Consider the following 7,825-nt stretch of genomic DNA (forward strand, 5'->3'; position numbering starts at 1 on the left):
AACTCTAGTAGTTGATTGAGCAGAATGAATGCAAATATTGGCAAACTCTTGCACGTGCATAAACTGAGAAGCAAAGTTGACATTGATTGGTTTAATTTCATCTACACGATTCAAGACTCTCAAAAAAATCAAGTATAAGTTCCCCCCTCCAGGCATAGATGACAATGCCAGGTTTACAATTCCATTGAAACCTTTCTCTGATCAAAAAAGTTTTTCTGACTAAAATTTTTTTTGTGAGTTTCTCCATTGCTTCTTATAAGCAAGAAATCACAAGTCATTTTCACAAAGAAACCGCAAATGAAAATCAACAGTTTTGAGAAACAAAAACATTGATATCTAATGTAAACTTGATCAAACAAGGGTTCTAAGGTTACCGTTGTAAAAATGGGCATTGATATCTTTTTACAGAGGGTTCACTTTAATTAACACTTACAGTCCCTTTAAAAACTAACAATGAACTTATTATTTACAAGTAAATAAAAATATCAAAAGAATACTTTTGTAGTAAACTTCTGTTCTCCTTGAACGCCAGTCTAGTACATGAGATGAACTAGAGTTTACAGTGATGTAATGTACTGCTTGCTCTAGCGATTTATAAGTCATCCGGTACAAATCACCAGAATGTTCAGTGTGTAAAAACTATACTCTCTTAACCCTAAACAGGCTTGGGGGGGGGGCCTCTAGTTTTTTGCCCTTAAACTCTCATTTTTGACACTATCACGGTAAACATTTTCTACTTTTAATAAAAATAAATTTAAAGAATTTTTTGCAATTTTTTGCATAGGGTAGGGTACAGGGTTGTAAAAAGTCCGGTCTGTGTTAAAAAAAAATCTAAAAAAAGCCCATAACTTTTTAATGACTAAGTTGGAAATCTAAAAACTATAATTTCGAAAAGCCCTTGAAAACTGGATGTTTAAACATGTGTCACTTAGATATTTGTTTTAAACATTTCTTTCAATCCTCCCTAGCTTCCAAACTATTAAAGTTGTCGATCTTTTTTTTAATGAGCTTGCCTTGAAAAATTGGCTATGAACATGCATTTCAACCCTATACCTATTCTCATAGGACTTTTTCTAGGGGGGGGGGGCGTGGGGAGTAGTACATAGATTCAGATCCCCCAGCCTTTTTTGGGTTTTGGTAAAATTAAAAAATATATCCAACGTATGGATCATGTATAGAAAAATATATCCAGCGTATAGATCATGTATAGAAAAATTTATCCAGCGTATGGATCATGTAAAGAAAAATAAAGTTTAGTAGGTTAAGAAGTTAAAAACGTTTTCTGCATTCACAGAGCTAGGAAATTAAACTAATTCTCAAACTAAAAAAAAAGATCAAAAGGCTTTATAGCTCCTTTGGGAATACCTGAAGTTTAAAGACTCCATCTAGCTACACTTGTATGCAAAACATAAACTGCAATTTGCGGCAAAAGAAATGATTCAGTCAATTGCGAGATAGTTTAGACTTAAATAAAAAAAAAACTGGAAATAAGACTTTGATATTTCTTTTTTTTCTGTATTTCTTGTTTTGCTGTATTCCTGTATTCCTGTATTCCTGTATTCCTGTATTCCTGTATTCCTGTATTCCTATATTCCTGTATTCCTGTATTCCTGTATTCCTGTATTCCTTTATTTCTGTATTCCTGTATTCCTGTATTCCTTGTGTTGCGGTATTCCTGTATTCTTGTATTTCTGTATTTGTGTATTCCTGTATTCCTGTATTTCTGTATTCCTGTATTCCTGTACTCCTGTATTCCTGTATTCTTGTATTCCTGTATTCCTGTATTCCTGTATTCTTGTATTATTGTATTCCTGTATTCCTGTATTGCTGTATTCCTTGTTTTGCTTTATTCCTGTATTCTTGTATTCCAGTATTTCTGTATTCCTGTAGTTCTTGTTCTCTTGTATTCCTGTATTCATTTATTCCTGTATTCCTGAATTCCTTTATTCTTCTATTCCTGCATTCCTGTATTCCTGTATTCTTGTATTCCTGTATTTCTGTATTCCTGTATTCCTATATTCCTGTATTCCTTGTTTTGCTGTATTCCTGTATTCATGTATTCATGTATTCATGTATTCTTGTATTCCTGTATACCTGTATTCCTGTTTTCCTGTATTCCTGTATTCCTGTATTCCCGTATTTCTGTATTTCTGTATTCCTGTATTCCTGTATTCCTTGTTTTGCTGTATTCCTGTATTCCTGTATTCTTGTATTCCTATATTCCTGTATTCCTGTATGCCAGTATTCCTTTATTCCTGTATTCCTGTATTCCTGTATTTCTGTATTCATGTATTCATGTATTCCTTTCCCGTATTCCTGTATTCCTGTATTCCTGTATTCCTGTATTCCTGTATTCCTGTATTCCTGTATTTTCTGTTTTGCTGTATTCCTGTATTCTTATGTTCCTGTATCCCTGTATTCCTGTATTCCTGTTTTCCTGTACTCCTGTATTCCTGTATTTCTCTATTCCCGTTTTTCTGTCATCCTGTAATCCTATATTGCTGTATTCCTGTATTCCTGTATTCCAGTATTCCTGTATTCCTGTATTCCTGTATTCCTGCATTTTACTCATGCATACCCGTCATGCCCTGAATCTGTAGGTTTTGACTATTACAGCTTTAAAATAGGTCACTAGGCCTACATATACTAGGCCCACTCATTCAAAAATCTGTATAAATTTTTCTTTTAAGAGATTTTAAATAAATGCAGAAGAGAATTTGAATATTTGCCACAAATTCCAAAATTTTCGCATCCATATTTTTTTCAAAACTTTTGATATTTCAAACTCAGATTATTTGATCTAACATAATCCATTGTTTGAAATATCTAAGGTCTACGATATTGGATTGCAAAGAAATGGGATTTGAAAATCTGAGTTAGTGGCAAAAACTCAATTGCTTTATAATTTTTCTCTTCTGGTTTTTGTCATATAACTAAGGAAAATTTTTTGATGTAAAATATGATTCTATTATCAATGATTTATAGAAATCAGGCTAAATATCAAAATATGATTCTATTATTGATGATTTATAGAAATCAGGCTAAATATCAAAAACAAAAAACATCAAACTAATAAAGTGTAATTGGTGAATTAGATTTAAGCCTAAATTGAAATTATTGTACTGCACAATCTCTCTAGAAGAGGATGATTCATTTGGTGTACTTACGTTTTGTTATAAAAAGAATGTACTATGTACATACTGTACTCCTATCACTAGCTGCCTTTAAGCCAGGCCGATACTTCAAATGAACTGAGGTTTACAATGTCTATCCATGTCTATATGTCTATGATATTTTTGGTCCATGGCGATATTTTAAACTGCAAGTTTTAAATTAAACCTTATTGAATTTCAGCAGATTTCATTCTAGTCATTTTCTTTTTACAACATTCTTGAACAAACAGGCTTAATTCAAGACAAGTGCAAATTACATTATTTGCATAAAAATTGCTTCAGTCGACTATGCAAATAAGAGAAAATACGCGAAAAATTCAATTGATTTTTGCACTGTTGTTTTCTTTTTTTGCTATGTAAATTGTAAATATATGCAAATTTAATTCGGAGAATTCATTTGATATTTGATGTTTGTTTTACAATTTCGTGTTTGTACGATTTTAGAAACGAAGAAATCACTAAAACTTTGAAATATCATACAAAATTACAATATTCGTGCATTAACTGTAAATTAGAGAATTGAAGAAAAAGATCGAGATCAATAATTGATCAGGTTTACAAATATAGGGTTTACTACAATATTTATTACAATGAGTATCCAACTCCAGAGTTCTCAGCTACGGATATGTTTGCAATTCTAAAGTTACCATAACCTCGTGTATTAAATATACAAATGATCTCTTGAAACAACAGCAAGGGTTATTTTTAACCCCAATGTCTGTTTCCGGCTACTAGAGTCGAGATTTTAAAAGCTATAAAACCCGATGAAAACCCGGTTTTAGCGTCTTTTTACGTCCAAGCAGAGACATATTCAGGGCCCCCTCCCTCCCCGAATCAGATTAATCCATAGTTTCGAGGGGAATTTTGGGCCCTATGGGTGAATAGTCCCTCCAAAAAGGAAAATAAATCCCGATCATGCATTTGCGCACAAATATTCACGCAATATCAAAGGTTTACACCATCTGGCTGCAGTGTTATAGGAATTAGAAAATTTGAGTTTGTTGAAAACACTCAAATCATTTAAAATTTTCTAAATTTACCAACATGAAGAATTTAATGCGCGTTTATCATTTGCTGAACAATGAAGGCTAAAGTCATGCTTAAGTCTAAATGAAAGTTCGGGCTTTACTTTAAGATCTCGGCTCAGAAGGAAACCCAATCCTAATTTAAAAATGACCTTCCCCCGCCTCAAGCCAGACAACTTAGAAAAACTGTGCATTGCAACATTAAGATAGATATATGGATAGATAGATAGATAGATAAATGGATAGATGTATAGGTGATAGAAAGAGATAGCTAAATAGATAGATAGATTGAAGGATAGATAGATAGATTGTTAGATTGAAAGATAAAGTCTTAAAAATATCTTTTATTTTTAGATGTATGTACTTTTACTTCAAACAGTTTCAGAGTAAACTTACTCATGAAAGATAGATAAATATATACAGAAAGAAAAAATAAAAAAATGCAAAAGATAGAGAGATATAGATAAATGAAAGATCAATGCAAAGATGTAATAAGCATTCGATTATATATTTTATTTGTTAAAAAAATATTATAAATTTGTTTTTTGCTGACATTGCAAATAAATAAACAACGCAAAACTTTTGAAACTAAATAATATTTATCATTTGTAAATTGTTAGTGATCATGACCAATTCAAAATGGAACTCTTCTAACCTGTTCAACAAAAAAGACTCGTGGATTTCTAAAGCGCTGCTGTACTATGGTGTCCCGAAATGGGGAAAAATTAGAAATTTTTCGCGAATTTTTTTACATTGTTTTTCAAAAAAATGCAAAATTTGGCGAAAAAAATTTGCAAAATACAAAAGAAAATTTTCGCGAAAGTTTTCGTTTCTTTAAACCCTACTCTGTTCACAATTCAAGCTGGGACAGATAAATCCACAGAATAAATGAGAAGCAAGAAATCCGCTCAAAAATGCTGTGGGGAATTTTTAAGACTTTGAAATGGACAGTTGATTGTTGAAAGAGGGCCTAGTTTATTCATTTTATAATTCAATCAATTTAAAAGCAAAACAAAAGGGACTATACACGTAATTTTAAGTGACCCTTCAGTTGACAATGTCCTATAAGTAGCAATGAGGAAACCTGTTGAATTCTAACAATTTTCTACATTGCCTCTGTATGTCCTTTGTAAATATAGACAAATGTCATATCTTGTGATTTATTAAAAACTAAAATTTTAACATGTTATCCCCCCCCCCCCCACGGCAATACATAGATTCAGACCCTCAGCTGACACAAAATCCCCCAAAAAATCTGCTAAATGATTTAAGTTTTTAGCGTAGAGTATTTATAGAAGTTAGATTAGCTAGATATTTAGGTTTCCAGCATCAAAATATCTATAATATCTGTATTTTAAATAGCTTAGGTAGGGCTATACACATTACAACTTTTTCAAGCCATTTTATTAACGGTTAGTTCCAACCCTTTTAAATAAAAAATAGCCGTTAGTTCTAGAGGGTAAGACAAAAACTTTGTTTCATTAACGGTATTTTCCGGGGGTTTTTTCTAAGTAACCGTTAGTTACAGATCTCAGTTTTATCAACGACAATAACGCAAAATTTTCAACAATCCTGAACGGCTCCACCCATTAATAGTACGGTTTTTGCAGAAGTAACGGCGTTAAGGGTTGGAAAAGCGAAAAAAAGTTCGTTAACGGTTAAAGAAATTCTTAACAGCAAAGCCGTTACTAAAAAATTTCCTTAACGGTTTATGAAATCGTTTATGGTTGTGAACACAGAAGACAACATTTGAATACATCTAAACGCGTACAAGTTTCATGCAATTTTTGGCAGAAAACAAAAGAAATTCACCGTTTTTTCAAAGTAATCTGTTTCGTTTTCGTTATCAACCGTTATTTTTTTTTACAAAAACGGCTAATCCGTTTTGTTAAATGTTTAAAAATTAACGGTTTTTGTCATTCGTTAACAGACTTTTCCGTTAACCTCCGTTTCGTTGACGGAACTTTACACAGCCCTAAGCTTAGGCCGCTGATTCGTTATTTTGGATTTTTTCTTAATATATTTAAAGCCTAAGAATCCTCATATTTTCTTAACTCTTTTGCTGATTCCCAATTTTAAAGATATTCAAAAACTTTATAAAAATAACACCAAATTTAGAACGATAAATTCTTTTCTAAACCGATCCACTTTTTTTTTAATTGAAGTATAAAGCACTTACCCCTAAAAAAAGCAAAAAGTTGCCTCAGTGGATATCAAGATCAAGATCAGGATCAGGTAGATTAGTGATATTCTCACATTTAAAAGTTTTGACTTAAGGTCTTATTTCCTGAATCTATATTTAGCAGACATAAATCTTTTCCCCAGCTTTCCAACTAAATGTATTAAAAATAGGTCCGACGTTTAATCGTCTCTTATTTCTGATGTTTTTAAAACTAAATTTACTTCTCTGCATTCGAGTAAAATAACATGTCTGAAAAATGAACAGACCAAACCTAAATATATGCACACAATAATAAGCATGAAAGGGGGAGTGGGGAGAGTAGGAATCCTGGAACACTGTATCCAGAAAACCTGGAACTATGTATCCAAGAAACCTGGAACACTGTTTCTAGGAATCTGGAACAGGGTATCCAGGAAGCCTAGAACAGTGTATTTAGGAAACCTGGAACAGGATTTCCAGGAAACCTGGAACTATGTATCCAAGAAACCTGGAATGGGGTATCTAGGTAATCTGGAGCAGGTTATACAGGAAACCGGGAACAGGGTATCCAGAAACCGGGAACAGGGTATCCAGGAAACCTGGAACAGGGTATCCAGGTAATCTGGAGCAGGATATCCAGGAAACCGGGAACAGGGTATCCAGGAAACCTGGAACACTGTATCCAGGAAAACTGGAACAGAGTAACCAGGAAACCTGGAACACTATTCCCGGGAAACTGGGAACAGCAAATCAATGAAACATGGAACTGTGTATCCAGGAAACCAGGAGCAGGGTATCCAAGAAACCTGGAACATCCAGGAAACCTGGAACAGGGTATCCAGGAAAACTGGAAAAGGGTATCCAGGATACGTGGAACAAGGTAGCCAGGATACTGGGAACAGAGTATTCAGGAAACCGGGAACAGAGCATCCTGGAAACCTGGAACGGAGTATCCTGGATTTTGCTGAATGCTGTGACCAAAAAAGAAATACAAATTTCTTAAATTAAATTTTGAATTTTCTGACCTTGTAAAGCTGGACTTGTCAAATATCTGGCCGCCCCCGTACACTCTTGGACACTGGACTTAATTAAAACATCTTAATTGCATTTTTCTGACAAATAACGTCATGTGTTTTCTGTTCAGATTTTTAAAAGACATATATTTTACTATTTATAAAGCTTTTATTTACTAAACATCAAATAACTTTTTTATTTATGTAGGCATTAAACGCTTAAAATAAAAACACTTGTTTGATAAAATACCTGTCCTATTTTAAGAAGTCTATGATGGGGCACTGTCCCCCTTGCCTCCCCCCTCCTCCTTACCTTGATGGAGAGTACAATGGAGAGCCTGTTATTTTGTGTATAATCTATTAACCGCTTGTTTAACGAAAGAACACGAGAAATGTTTGCTTGTTTATATTGGGCTTTATTGTTTATTTTTAAACTAGACCGGACTCAGACTT

The 7,825-nt window shown here is 33.3% G+C and overlaps 1 long non-coding RNA gene across 1 annotated transcript; it reads right to left on the reverse strand.

Moving 5' to 3' along the window:
* Positions 1 to 6,410: 6,410 nt before the first annotated feature.
* LOC111715902 (uncharacterized) lies at positions 6,411 to 7,766 on the reverse strand. Its single transcript, XR_002768338.1, has 3 exons — positions 7,686 to 7,766; positions 7,385 to 7,442; positions 6,411 to 7,298 (listed from the first exon to the last, which is right to left on the reverse strand). It is a non-coding gene; the product is annotated as an uncharacterized LOC111715902 (long non-coding RNA).
* Between the last annotated feature and the right edge of the window lie 59 nt (positions 7,767 to 7,825).

The sequence above is a fragment of the Eurytemora carolleeae genome, unplaced genomic scaffold (assembly GCF_000591075.1).
Source record: "Eurytemora carolleeae unplaced genomic scaffold, Eaff_2.0 scaffold1897, whole genome shotgun sequence".
NCBI lineage: Eukaryota > Metazoa > Arthropoda > Copepoda > Calanoida > Temoridae > Eurytemora > Eurytemora carolleeae.